Source organism: Leguminivora glycinivorella, chromosome Z (assembly GCF_023078275.1).
Source record: "Leguminivora glycinivorella isolate SPB_JAAS2020 chromosome Z, LegGlyc_1.1, whole genome shotgun sequence".
Lineage (NCBI taxonomy): Eukaryota > Metazoa > Arthropoda > Insecta > Lepidoptera > Tortricidae > Leguminivora > Leguminivora glycinivorella.
In genome coordinates this window covers 12083828-12099045 of record NC_062998.1, presented here as the reverse complement: position 1 = coordinate 12099045, position 15218 = coordinate 12083828, and the positions used below count along the sequence as shown (strand labels likewise).

At 42.4% G+C, this 15218-nt stretch overlaps 1 protein-coding gene across 1 annotated transcript in view; it reads right to left on the bottom strand.

Annotated features, from left to right (window-relative positions):
• The window catches only part of LOC125241002 (nose resistant to fluoxetine protein 6-like), a 97107-nt gene extending 84702 nt beyond the window's left edge, over window positions 1–12405 (bottom strand). Inside the window, exon 1 of the mRNA XM_048149259.1 lies at window positions 12231–12405. The gene's annotated coding sequence lies outside the window, so the exon portion shown is untranslated. The remainder of the gene's footprint in view (window positions 1–12230) is intronic.
• Window positions 12406–15218: the final 2813 nt, after the last annotated feature.

Genomic DNA, 15218 nt, shown 5'->3' with positions numbered 1-15218 from the left:
CGACACGTACACGCGGGCGTCGTTCTCGTCGTCCGCAGCTCGCGGCTCCGTCGTGTCCGCTGGCTCGGCCGATGACGTCACTGCTGACGATGTAGGTACTGACCTGATTTCTTGTGTTAGCACCATAGCCGTATCCTCACGCACTTCCTGCGGCGAGTCCGCATGAAGCAGTCGATGGTGTACGTGAGGACAGCCTGCAACGCCGCACGCTTTGGCCTTGCATTGTGTTTTCATATGCTTCGCGTCGATACAGCGATAGCATATACGATTTAATTTCGCCCACTCCCATCTAGCGCCCACGGATTGGGCGGCTAACTTGCGGCAGTCCGGCGTCGGGTGACCGCCACCGCAGAACAGGCACGTCGTCGAACGGGATGTTGTGGCTTGACGTGTCGCGTACGTCACTTTCTGCACCTCGTGTTGACGTCCTGTGGGAGCTCTCGGCGGGTTGTGCGTTGCGGATATTTTCACGCGAGCGCCGGCTGCGCGCGCGTGCGGCACTGATAACGGCGCCTGCGCTCGCCTCGGGGCGGCGCGGGCGTGACAGAAGGACATCTCCTGTTCGCTCTCCTCCATGAGGAAATCCGCCAACTGCAGAATCTCCGGGTCCTTGCTGTCTCGATGTTTCTTCGCGTAGTCGCACCATCTGCTTCGAAGATGCGGCGACAACCTGTCCGTAACCTCTCTGATGAGCATGGGGTTATCGGCATAGTGCCTTCGATCGATATCCATAACTGTAGATACCACGTTCATTATTTTTATCGCGAAAGTGTTGAGGTCGTTCGCGGTAGGCCCCAACTGCGGCAACTTTCGCAGGTCGTCAATCGCCTTGTCTAACAATACCTCGCTGCGTCCAAACTGCTTTTTCAGTATTCTCACGATCATATCGGGTCTGGTGGCTGTCGATAACACGTGAGACACACACGTCTTTGCGTCCCCGCGTAAAGCCATCCTGAGCCGCGCCACGTTCTCGTAGTCAGTAAACTTATACCGCTTCGATGTCTCTGCGTAGGTATTGTAGAAACTTCTCCACTCGCTGACGTCTCCGTAGAAATGCGGCAGCTCGAATATATCCTTCGGGGCTGGACGGGCCGCCATCTGCATCCTCTCGAACAGGTGCAGCATGGACTCTGCTACAGTACCTTCGGTGGCGCGCGTGTGCGCCGTGTGCGGAGTACGCGCGTCCAGCTGTGGCGACGTCGATCGCTCGCGACGCGCCGGCGGCGTCGTCGATCGCCTGCGTCGCTCCGGTGGCGATATCGATCGCCTACGCGACTCCGACGGTGGCGATATCGATCGCCGATATACCTGGCGGTCCGGTGAGAGGCCTCGAATATGCCGCTCCGCCTGCGCAGGTCGTCTCGGAGTCTCGTACTTGGGTAGAGGTTCGTCGGTTAACCTCTTACAAATGGGTTTTGACGTCGCGTCTCGCGAGTTCTCTAGCCATTCGTCTAATCGATCTTGATTCGAATTCCGCACGCTACCAGCAGATTCGTGCTCGTCTGCGCTATCCGCATTAGCGCGGATCTGCAGTTTTCTGGCGTCTAGCCGTTTACGTACCATGTCCGCTTCTAGCTGCAACTCCCTCCGGGATATCTCCGCTAGCCGTTCGCTGGCCTCGAGCTCCGCCTGAGACAGCTGCGCTTCTATCACAGTGCGACTGCTCGCATGTGATCTGACGGACTGAGCTTTAATAATTGGTTTATTTACCTCCTTGGTAGTTTCCTGCAGCGACTTTCGTTTCTCGGTAGTTCTGTCTATGACGGCAGCCTTGGGATGTCTAGCTGGGATCGGCGTGGGTCTGGAACGACGCCGTAACCGCTTGGCTAAATCCCTTCGCCATAGCAATGTCGTGTCGTAGGACGGTGACCTCGGTGTCTCTACGGTTAATCCATACCTGAGCGTGCTGTTAGCTGTCGCCGCGCCCATCGGTTGCGCGCCGGCGACGCTAAGCCCTTCCGTTACGCCAGCGGGTCCGGAGGGAGGTGAGGGAGGGCGCGCCGCGTCGGCGCCCATCGCCCTCTCAGCGCTTGCGCGTGCGGCCTCTCGTTCGCGGGCCGCCGACGCGCCTTCGTCGAGTAGTTGCTGCCTCTCCTCTTCGCTCGTCACTGACGCAGCTCGGTTGGACCTGGACCTCGTCCTTACCATCCTGTCGTCGCTCATGACAGGTACGTCGCTGTAGACCCGTAGTCCGCACGAAGATCCGGCTCGAAGGACCAGAAACTGTTGCAGACCGCGTCCGCAAAGCTTCCTATCGACGGCTCGAAGTGGAGAGAATGTGCTGGAGCTCGTGCGACTCACTCTTTCGTCCCGGGCCTGTACCTTGAGCTTCGATGTCGTCCTCAGCAATCAACCGTACCGATTATGATTTTGGAATAAACTAACTAAAAAAACGAATCAAATCAAATGGTTTATATTTACAATAATCAACGACTCTAATTTTAACGCGGTTATAAAAATACTCCTAAGCTAATATCCTAACGAAACGCTCGGTACGGACGATACGTCGCGATGCTGTCGTTTTCTGCTGCTGCCGCTACCCGTCGTGGAGGGTGGCTGGCTGCTGGCTGTAGGCTGCTAGCTGCTGGCTGTAGGCTGCTTGTAGTAGGCTGCTGGCTGCTGGTTTTCCTTGGAGGCTGCTGGTTCTTCTTGTTCCGGTCGAATTCGAATGTCCCATACCGAGCGATCGTTCCTTTTATACCCCTTTTCAGAATGCGCCTACGCTTCACGGAAAGAAACATTTCAATTTATTCGCCCAATCACGACTCGGCTGAGCGCGAGGCTCCGTGCGATAGAGAGGTAAATAATTGCGCCCGATAGGCGACGGATGGCGCGTCGTGATTGGTCGAACGCGTTACGGCGCTCGATTACGTGAATTTAACGCTATCATTTTTCGTTCAAATCCTAATTACTTATAAACTAATTAGTCTATCGCTTCGAAATTACGTAACAATGCACCTGACACTAGGGTCATTCACCTCGAGTGGAATGCACCTGCGTTTGTTTACGTTTTTACACAATAGAAGAGGTGATTAGCCGTCCGGGCCATACAATAGACTGGTTTCTCAGCTTGCCTTGAGCTCCATTGTTATCGATAACGGCATATTACTATGGAAATGTAGGTTATCGTGTTACGTAAGTTCCCAGCTACGTTTTAAAACTATTTACATCTTCATATGTCTTATAGTTATCGAGTTATTGGCTTGGATTCGAGTAATCCTAAGGCAATTTTCGGGTGAAAGGAAAATGATTTCGGAACTTTAAGGAAATATTTTTAGCCAATCAGAGGAGAGTTCGGTTTTCTCGCTCTAAGCCTCTCACGTTAGTGCTTATTGGCTATTAATCGTAGTCCAATGGACAGTCTGAGTTTAGATTGAACTTTGGACTCGGTTTCCGCGACTTGGGAAGGAAGGAATATGGGAATTGCCTGCTATCGAATACATCACATATGAGTCTTATTATCATACTTAATAATCGGAATTGACAAAATTAACTTAACTAACGCAGTTCTACCCGTTTCCTACCTACGAAATAATCTTTATTGCGAATACAGTCTTAATCGAATTCTTATGCTATTTTACATATATTTCGACGCGTCGCTAACAATAGTTAAAAGTCAGGTACACCCAAACAGTAATTACAATACTTTTATCGCAACGTCCAAAAATTGCAGTGTGTAAATAAATACATTGGACGCCGACCAAAGGTATTAGCATTTCTAATTGGCTAGTATCTGTCTCTTTAGAGCTTTCATATTATCCGCAGTGAGCCAATGATCAGGCAGATTCATTTCATGAATGGGAGCGAAAAGGTCAAAAATTCAAAAGCGTGTCGCCTGACTTGAATTAGTGAGCCATTCGGAGGCCATGACGTACAAACTTTAAAAAAAAGAGCGTACTGCCATAACCCCCAACCTTTCTGGTGTTTCGGGTGACCATAGACGGCGGTGATCGCTTACCATCAGGTGACCTGTCTGCTTGTTTGCCTCCTATCTCATAAAAAAAGTAATTATTATTTATTTATATTTATTTAATTCTTTCAACTAAATTTAAAATATAGTAAAGATTTAGTTAAAGGAGATATCAAAGAATATCTATATATATAAACGGCAAAGTCCTGAGTGACTGACTGACTGACTTAAATCAACGCACAGCCCAAACCGCTGGTCCTAGAGATTTCAAATTTGGCACGTAGATTCCTTATATAGTGTAGAGGAGCACTAAGAAAGGATTTTCCAAAATTCACCTCCTAAGGGGGTCAAATGGGGGTTCAAAGTTTGTATGGGGAAACAAGATTAGTTTGCCTATTTTATTCGAAACTTCACAGGAAGATTCCTTATGACATATGACTGAATACGTGTTTCAGGTTTTTTGAAAATTTAACCCCTAAAATGGTGAAAAGGGGGTGATAAAGTGAAAAAATCAATATGGGTATCGTTTTTATGGTTTATCGGGTCGCTGATCACGATAAATACAACGTTTTTAAAATCTAACGAGGCGGAAGTGAAATACCTTCTCCTCTTCTTGTGGTGCAATGGGGTTTAAATATCAAAAAAATATATAAAAGAAGATATTGACTGACTGACTGACATATCAACGCACAGCCGAAACCGCTGGTCCTAGAGATGTCAAATTTGGCACGTAGGTTCCTTATATATATAGTGTAGAGGAGCACTAATAAAGGATTATTCAAAATTCGCCTCCTAAGGGGGTCAAATGGGGGTTCAAAGTTTGTATGGGGAAACAATGTTAGTTTCACTGTTTTATTCGAAACTTCACAGGAGGGATCCTAAAAACATATGACTAAAGACGTGTTTCAGGTTTTTTGAAAATTTAACCCCTAAAAGGGTGAAAAGGGGGTGATAAAGTCAAAAAACTAATATGGGTATCGTTTTTACGGTTTATTGGGTCGCTGATCACGATAAATACAACGTTTTTAAAATCTAACGAGGCGGAAGTGAAATACCTTCTCCCCTGTTGTAGTGCAATGGGGTTTAAATATCAAAAAATATATAAAAGAAGAAACTGACTGACTGACTAACTGACATAATATATCAACACACAGCCGAAACCGCTGGTCCTAGAGATTTCAAATTTGGCACATAGGTTCCTTATTTGGTGTAGAGGAGCACTAAGAAAGGATTTTTCAAAATTCTCCTCTTAAAAGGGTGAAATTGGGGTTCAAAGTTTGTATGGGGAAACAAGATTAGTTTGACTATTTTATTTGAAACTTCACAGGAGGATTCCTAAAGACATATGACTAAGTACATGTTTCAGGTTTTTTGAAAATTTGACCCCTAAATGGGTGCAAAGGGGGTAAAGTCAAAAACACAATATGGGTATCATTTTTATGGTTTATCAGGTCGCTGATCACGATAAATACAACGATTTTAAAATCTAATGACGTGGAAAAGAGATTTTCTCCCCTGTTGTTGTGAAATGGGGTTAAAATATCCAAAATAGCCATAAGTATAGCTTTAGTTTTCATCTTTACTTCTGGTTCAAGAGATTTTAAATTGACACGGAAGTTCTTTAGAGGAGCACTAAGAAAGGATTTTTCAAAGTTCACCTCCTAGCATGATAATTTGACAGGGGCAAGGACAGGGACAGGGACGGAGACGGGGACGGGGACGGGGACGGGGACGGGGACGGGGACGGGGACGGGGACGGGGACGGGGACGGGGACGGGGACGGGACGGGGGGGACGGGGACGGGATAGGGTTAGGGGACGGGGACGGGATAGGGATAGGGATAGGGATAGGGATAGGGATAGGGATAGGGATAGGGATAGGGATAGGGATAGGGATAGGGATAGGGATAGGGATAGGGATAGGGATAGGGATAGGGATAGGGATAGGGATAGGGATAGGGATAGGGATAGGGATAGGGATAGGGATAGGGATAGGGATAGGGATAGGGATAGGGATAGGGATAGGGATAGGGATAGGGATAGGGATAGGGATAGGGATAGGGATAGGGATAGGGATAGGGATAGGGATAGGGATAGGGATAGGGATAGGGATAGGGATAGGGATAGGGATAGAAATAGAAATAGGGATAGGAATAGGGGACGGGGACGGGGATAGGGATAGGGGAGGGACGGGGACAGGGACGGGACGGGACGGGGACGGGGACGGGGACGGGGACAAGGATAGAGATAGGGACGGGGATAAGAATAGGGATTGGGGTCGGAATAATCGGTCGGCAATCGATATCTAGGCAGTGTAAAATGCAGGTGGCTCAGTGGGAAGGGATTAGTAAGTAGGCATCGGCGAGTATCCTGCATCCGTAATAACTATTACATTCAATGTGCTGTAAGAAGATCGTTGTTTGCTTGCCTTTTATATGTTTACGTTTGCAATAAGTATAAGCAAAATGGAAAAAATTGTAAGCGATAATGCAAGAAAGTACTTTTTACCCTACCGACCATAGCGTCGAGATACTGGCTATGTGGGTTGTATGAAGTTTCCCCAGTATAAATATTTATATAGGTAAAATACATACATATTCGTACCTACTACCTACGCTGTGGTCGCTGTGTAACAATTCTACAATCATTGCAAGAATTTCTTTTAAAACAATAGTAATATGTGTAAGGTACAGTCAGCCAAAAAAGTGGTTTACCACTTTTCGATCAATAGAGTCGAAAAGTGGGAAACCACTTTCTTGGCTGACCGTACAGCAAATAGATCAGTTACAATGCCCCCCCCCCCCCCCAGTCGAGAATTGCCCCGCTTTACCTTAATCGAAATAATCGCGGACAGATGTACCTACAAAGAAATCTACGGATCCAAATGAAAATCTTATTTTTTGTAAACGGTTCAATAAGAATACTTTTATTACGCGGGCGAAGCCGCGGGTAAAAGCTAGTAACAAAATAAAAGCGTTAATATTATTATTAAGTAAGCAAATTAGAGTCACATTCGCGTTTCTGAAGTATCATTTTACAATAGTAATAACTATTAATAACTAAGTAGTCATCGCTAGTTCACATTTTCATTCATCATTAGGTAAAAACAATGAGATAAAAAGCGTTCAAAGTACAACCAGTTCCAACCTTCATTTAGATAAAATCCTTTAAATGAAAGCGGAGCTTTATTAACTACTTCTTCATACGTTAATAGAAGTAAGAAAACTCAATATCTTTTGAACGTAGCATTTCAAGAGAAAGACTATTATTGTTTTAATTACGATTCAATTTAAATAAATGCGCTAAAGCGCAGTTAAAAGTTTAAGTATTCAATCTAAATATAAAATAAACACAAGACAGTATAAAGGCGGTGCGGGGGATGATTAAATTCTTGGGATATTTTACTACGAACCAACTAAATTAAGTCGCGACCATAAATCTGGCAAGCGCTTTAGTTATCTCCATCGCACAGCACACAGCGTCCGAGCAGAGCCGTAACGATAATGAGCTGCCAGTAAGTGGCGAGAAAAAACATTACCAGCAAAATCTACCCCATGCCCATAGAGGAATAAGTTAGGGAAGAGTAACTCCATACATCAGTAAATGTGGGTTATTTGTAGTGACATCTAGCGACGATCACGCGTCAATCACGCGTCAAATAGCGTAAATATTATCAGTACTGCTACTTGTCAATAGATGTCATGACGAAGAGTCTAATGCTCACCAATTTTTAGCTAATATTAATAGTATTAATCAGTATTCTGTTTTCAATTCCTTCTGCTTGTAATATAAGTTGTAAACTGTTTTAATATTAAATTTTTGGCAAACGAGACACTGTTGACACCTAGTATCAAGTAGTGGTACTGATAGTTTACGCTTTTTGATGCGTGATTGACGCGTGATTATCGCTAGATGTCACTACAAATAACCCGCATTTACCGATGTATGGAGTTACAACTCTTCCATTACTTAAATTCCTCTATGGCCATGTCGGACCCGTCATTCGCGCTAATCTACTGTTAACAAATAAAACGAACGGAATAAGCACGGGGACAAACAAAGCGCTTTATTATTACCGCTTGAATAAATAAACGTGAAATCGGTGCGTTTGGACTGGAACATCCATCATTATTGCGAAAATGGAGGACAGCAATCCCAGGCCGTAGGGAAATAAGTGTGTCACGCGAGCTAGGGCTTTAACACAGGCTCAATTTGCCCTAATATGAATTTTGTATGAAATATAAATATTCTCTCACAGATGTCTGTCGACAATAATAAACTTTGTAAAGACCGTCAACAGGTGTCAAAGGAGACAAATGTATATTGTTAAATATTTCATAAGCCTTAAAAAGTTCTGCATCGACTCCCTTGTTGTGACGAAACTGCGATACGGATTTCCCCGGGAATGTATAAATTTATCAAAGCGCCGTAAGAATGACAGATAAGCTGGTACACAGAAAGCGAAACACAAGTGTCAGTCGTGAAATGGTAATGTGGCAAAGTGATAGATGTAGTCATTTGTTGGATATTGTATGATGCGTCGCGTGGAACGTGGGGATTGAGGTCGTAAAACAAGGCGCGGACGCCTCGCGAGTCGCGTGCCCTCGAGTCCTTGGCGGCGGCGGAGGCAGAGGCGTTAACTTGTGATCTAGGGACGGGACTAGCTCAATGCCCGAGCACGTTCATTACCTACTACAGAGTCTACAGACACTTGTTAATTAAAACTAACTGTGCCGCTAGTCATAAGTAGAAACTAAGTATACAGGTACAGGTACGAGTAAGGGTTGAAAAATATAAGTTGCAACCTAATTGGTGAAGGGTTTTGATGCTATATGTACCTATACAATGATAGCTATTATAAGGTTTTTTGTGCCACTTTGTGTGCGCAATAAATAATAACTACTTAATAGAGGTAGATAAATCAAATGTCAATAATTATATTTAAACACATACTAAGTATTTATGTTTTATCACGTTTTATGTGCACGGATGTACTGAAACACAGACGGATACAATTAAACTATGCCTTGTGCAGGTATTGTTATTTACGAGGAAAAAATCTAAAATCTAAAGCGTATTAGTCGGAAATAAACAAAAATTCGACTACTAACTCGATACGAATTGCGAATTATCTATTCGCACGAGTATTGTACAATGTTTTACAGTGAATATATGACCTTGTAACTTTTAACTTAGGCACGGAAAGTGCTTATTACGGCACTAGTGAGTAAAAGTAGTAATCAAGTGTCTTGTAAAAGCTTATCATTAACCGCGGAACCCTAAAAATGGAATGACGCAACTCAGCATCCTCGAGAAGTAAAATTATAAAACGGTGAAAGTTGACAATGCAGGTCCGCGAAGATGGCCGCGTGTCGATTCTCTATCGGCCGTCTAAATGTCAACATCTACTTTAACCCGTGACTTATGATGAAACTGTTTGCCGGTCCGTAAATGCATTAGCGGACATTGCCGTAACGCTCACTTGAAATCAAAACAACAATCGATTTCGCACGATTCGAAATTTACTAAATTACTCTGTTGAGATACCAACTGGTAATAACTACTGAGAGATGAATAAGTATGACCTAGAAGTTTTCAATGAGTAAACTCACAATAAGACCAAGACGCAGGCAAGCATAGTCGCGCGATAAACGATAAAACGTCAGGCCGTCCTTTTCGCACTATTTGTAAGTGCGATAGGGGCGCACCTATGCGATGAAGTTTATCGAACTAATGTGCTACGCCTGCTGTACTCTTTTTTTTGGCGGCTGGCGATACATGCACAAAGACGTGACGAGTGACGGAAAACAGGGAAGGCCCGGTAGTACAGTCGCTCCCCGCCCACGTCGAAAGTGCCGCCCACCCTCTCCCGGTAACCTCACATTTACCGCCTGTCAAAAACGCGAACAGTCGACCTGTCATATCTCACTCGTAAAAGCATGGTACGCGTTCAATATACACGAGCTTCGAATGTGTGTTAGGAACGCGCCTCTTTCATATTAGGTATTTGAGTGTTCGAGATGTGCCAGTATTGAAACGTGGGACACAACATAGGCTTAAAATAACAAAGGTAAACTAATTTTAGATTGCTTGGCCCTCTTCTTAGATCTTTGTACCATAATGTAAATATGCTTACATCGAAACGTGTCAAGCAGTGTGTAGCTTAGGTACTTAGGGTTTACAATCCGGACCCATCTAAATTTTGTTTCGATTGTGTAGTTCGTCGATAAATAAACAAAGTCTACATTCAAGATGGCTTTGTTGACGGTTTCTAAAATTATCGAATACACATTAAGTATTTACTTTTTAGTAATTTGAGTTAACCAACTGTACTACATTGAAAATAATAGGTTTATACGAGCTTCCAGTTTTCATTGATTTATATTTTAGGTACAACGTACAACTTATCAGCGAAATCTACTATTTCATCTTATTAGTAAACTCTTCCGTCTAAGATATCTAAATCGCTTATGTCAATTATATTCATTAGAAAAAAGAGGCATCTTGTCTCATTTAAACATGAATAAGCATCTCCACGGCAAAACTTACAAATTTATACATTTTTGGGGATCACTGTGAGACTGACCTACAAAACATCCAGTGCTTATCGATCTGCCCCGCACTTAACCGAGTTGGGGAAAAAATGTAGGTACTCGGTACTCAGCAACACTAGGTAAAGCGTCGTATTAATGAAAGCACAGTTTTGAACAAAGCTCAGCCTTTACCATGAGTTTTCACGTTTTTATAGTTATTTGTTATAATGTGGAATTGAAAAACGAGCAAGAAAGCACCCGAGTGTAACACAAAACTTTTCCCCTCACTGTAGCGAGGAAACTACAACGCAAAAAATGCGTTTATCACTGCTTCCAGTAGTTCCACAGGTGGTAAATCATCTTTATTACTTAGATTCACCTACTTTTATCAATTTTAAAGCAGTTAATTTGACTTTATTCAAGGTCAAATTACTTTACCCACTAGTGGATAAAATGCGTTTTTACCCGCTGGTATTAAAGGACAAAACACGTGTTTCCGAGCTAGTGAGGGGAAAAATACGTTTCTAGATAACATAAAGGTCACAAAAATGTATGTAATTTTTAATTTTAGAAAGTAGGTAACCGTTCGTGGGCTCTTCGCTCTCTCCATACAATGAACGTCATTTTCCATGTTGTTTACGCTATCGAGTAACGTGCGTAAAACATCAAAAACGAACGGTAGGGGCTCTGAAAGTATCGCGGCTAAATGCGCGACCAGCGGAAAGTGTTTTCAACGTTTTCCCACTTTCCTCCGTTGCTCCGTCAGCCGATCAAAATGGAGCGGTTACTGCAGAACCGGTCTTTTATACTATTTTACGCAACTAATCGACGCATGCAATATCGTTGCCTGAATTCCGATGCGATTATTACTTCAGCTATGATTGCGAGAACTAAGTACCTATGTAGGATCCGCTGTGACAGGTTAAACGAAAGCACCTTACTTAACTCTAATGCAATGTGGTGTTCTTGAGCGGTGTTATTTACACTAATGACTTACGTGGGTCAGGTAACCTGTGCTTAGGTTAATTTAATTGAAATATCGTTAGTTACATAACAGAATTTACCGTGCGAGTAGTTGCCAAGTGTGATGTCGTGTCGTGGGCTTTTGTAAAGAGCGAGCTTGAAACTGACCTACTTATTTCAAATACAAGTTTTGACATAAGGTACCTATTTATCTTACGGTAAACTTAAATACCTAAGTAAGAAATTGACTTATTTATACATAGTATACATACATACCTATATGTACAATTATACATCATGTCACGTACCTATTTCCATTTATTAGGAGTAGATCTAGTTTTTTAACATCGGTCGCATTAGTAAGATTTAATAATAAATAAAGAATCGTCTTAGAATGTGTATGTACTCGTAAGCTGTACCAGATCGACCTTTCAATATTTACTTGAGCTTGCAAAAAAAATCAGAAAAGTTTATCTAACAGTTATAACCAACCAAAGAGACTAAAATAACATAGGTACAATATACTTATTTGGTAATATTATGTATGTATGTATGACATGCAAATTTATCCTATAGAAAATGATAATTAATAAACCATGCAATGCATACTAGTATATGTAGATCTCTCAGATGTTCCTATATCTCACTTACCTATTTTTAACTGAGACTACAAAAATAATTGAAACAGTATACGTAATATAGTTGTTAACATTAGTTAAGCATCGTAACAGAATAGAGCAAATATAAATAATGTTATTACCAGTATTACAACACATGTAGATGCCATTTGATAGTACTGAAAGTTTTCAAAGTAGGTATACAAACCTTTGAAGACGTAACGTTGCGAATATCTCAGTATATTCAAAGTAAAAGCACTGGTGATCCCACTGGTGGCAGGTGGTATAGGGAAAACGTCTGCTGATAACACACGGTACGAGGAGATAAAGCCGACGTAACGAACCCCGAAGAGCGGCCAGTGCTGAGACCGGCGCGTGCGCGTGCTGCGGGGAGCTCTGCGGATACTGCCTCCACCACCACCGCCGCTCGATCCCCCGACGGCAAATTATGAAAGTAGCATAGCTACATCACAATTTACCTACTTCTCTATTACCCAATCCAAGCAAGTTCATCTCATCTCTATTTCCTAGAACAACTTTGTGCTGGCGTGGTGTCATCGAAATGCAAAATACGCGCCCGAAAGAAACGTCACCCTTTATTTGCAATTAAATTAATTGAACGTCGCGAAAGTTTCATTAACGGGGAGAGTGTTACCCCTCTGGAATAACAAAGGAGCGTGATGATGACTCCGAGTCCAATATTGGGCGCGACCAGACAAATTACACGCCCTTAGTATTCCGACGGCCCGCTGCGAGCAGCGCCGCATTACTGCCTGTATTAGACAGGGCATCACTCATGCCGACACTACAGGCCTCCTCATATTTTATTATCGAAGACCACCTAAATTCTAGATTTTTATGACTTGATGATGATTTATTATTCAGATCTTTTATAAAACTTATCCCATGAAAAATATAATTTGCTGACAACTAGGTATTGTAATTTATTAAACCTAATTTTGAACATTTACCTAGCATCAGCTAGTAAAATTTATTAAAGCCATGGTCAGGGCCAAATTGTTAAGATTTTTTTGGTCGACCCATTTTTTGCATCGTCTTCACAATGTGGAAACTAACATAAAGATCTTAAGCGCCAATGTGTGTCTATGGTAGGTACTAAAAGCTATATCGTGAGGTAATAAGTCGTAATTTAATCGAAGAATAACTTTTCACTTTTTACGTTTTCTAAGCATATACCGACGAGGTCTACAGCTCACAGAGCCACCAATATTTTTTAAACTGTCACTTGTCACATGTAAAGCTTAAGCAGACAGAAAAAGTAGGCGGAAGTAGCCCTCTTTCCTTAGTTAAGGTTCCGAACAGGTATTTCATTGTGAGGATTTCTCAAATCCCGTGGCAACACAAATCCCTTAAGGCTGATTTAAACGCCGCGCGAACCGGCATTCGATTTTAAGTAGATACAGATACATTGCGGACTATTTAGGTTACTTTTATTTAGTCGGCCGATCAAATGACGCAATGTCATAATGAAATTCGCATGCGAGATTTCGTACGATTGATCCATGGAACATGGTGGATCGTTCTCCAAATATGTATTTTTTTATTTTTGCATTCTACTGTTTAATGTATAAGAGATGCGAATATCCAATTCTACGGACATCACTCGGCAGTTCGTGGTCCCGGCCGCCATCATGCTTTGGTGCATGCACTGTACTGCTGCTCCAGCTATCCTCCAGTGCAACGCGAAGGTCTAATCACTTACATGCACACATCTGTGTTTTTTATATCTATGTAATACACTTGACATTGGCAAAGGCCCACGAGGCTGCCATCCATACTAATATTACAAATGGGAAAGTGTGTGTGTCTGTTTGTTTGTCCGTCTTTCACGGCAAAACGGAGCGACGTGACGTGATTTTTTTAAATGGAGATAGTTGAAGGGATGGCTAGTGACATACGCTACTTTTTGCCTCTTTCTTACCCTCCAGTTCCCAAAAAAGAGGGGGTAAAAGTTTGTACGGAGCATTCTGCAATTTTAGAATTTAACACAAGCGAAGCCATGGGTAAAAGCTAGTACTAAATAAGTAATACTTAATAATAATTTCTTATTGACGTCTAAAACATCCTTTATTTATTCTAACAGGTCCAAGCAGGCTTTCTTTGCGGTTAGAGTACCCGGCAAAAGCTCAGGTGTGCCCTTCTCTGTCCCTTATTAAAACTCTTGGTATAGCGGAACGTGCAGTGCATTTTCGTACAATATTTTTTGTGAAAATTCAGGTTTAAATGCGGGTTGTGATATAAGATGTTGATTAACTTAATTAAGAATTATGATATTTATGATATTAAGCTTCCTTTTCATATATTTTTAACTAGCAAGGGATCCTTATAATTTTGCCATGACCGTAGATCGCGGCTGTATTGGGCATATTAATGACGACAAAATTTAAAAAATTAAAGAATTAGGTATTCAGGGTTTGAGAAGGTATGAGTATAATAAAAATACAGACGAATTGCTAACCTCCTCCTTGAGAATTGGCAGTCGGTTAATAAAATGAAACCAATATATACAACCCGGAAATTAACGCACCAAATGAAACGAAAAAATAACTCTTCTTTTTTTGTAGATCAGCTTCAAAAGTAAGTTACTCTAGATAACTTATTACCATTCTGTAACCACTAAACAAAAATGTGTGTCTGTCCATAGAAAGAATAGTTAAAATATTGATGCTGACTGTACCATGGATCAATCCATACTAATATTATCACTTGGAAAGTGGGTGTGTCTCTTTGTTTGTCCGTCTTTCACGGCAAAACGGAGCGACGAATTGACGTGATTTTTTAGGTGGAGATAGTTGATGGGCTGGAAAATGACATGGCCTACTTTTTGTCTCTTTCTAACGCGAGCGAAGCCGCGGGCAAAAGCTAGTAAAATATAAAAGGAATCTTGGAAGTAAAGCGTAGGTATTGAAGACTTTCATTGAATACCATAGGGATCATCCACATATTACGTCACACCAAATTTCAGGTTTTTGGACCCCTCCCCCCCTATGTCACGCTTTTTTGTATCCCTTTAACAGGGATTGTCACATTTAGTATGACCCCCCCCCCCCCTTACACTGTGAGGTAATATATGGATGACGCCATATAGAGGAATAAGTAAGGAGAGAGTTGTAACTATTACATACATCAATAAATGCAAGTTATTTGTAGTGACATCTAGCGTTAACCACGCGTC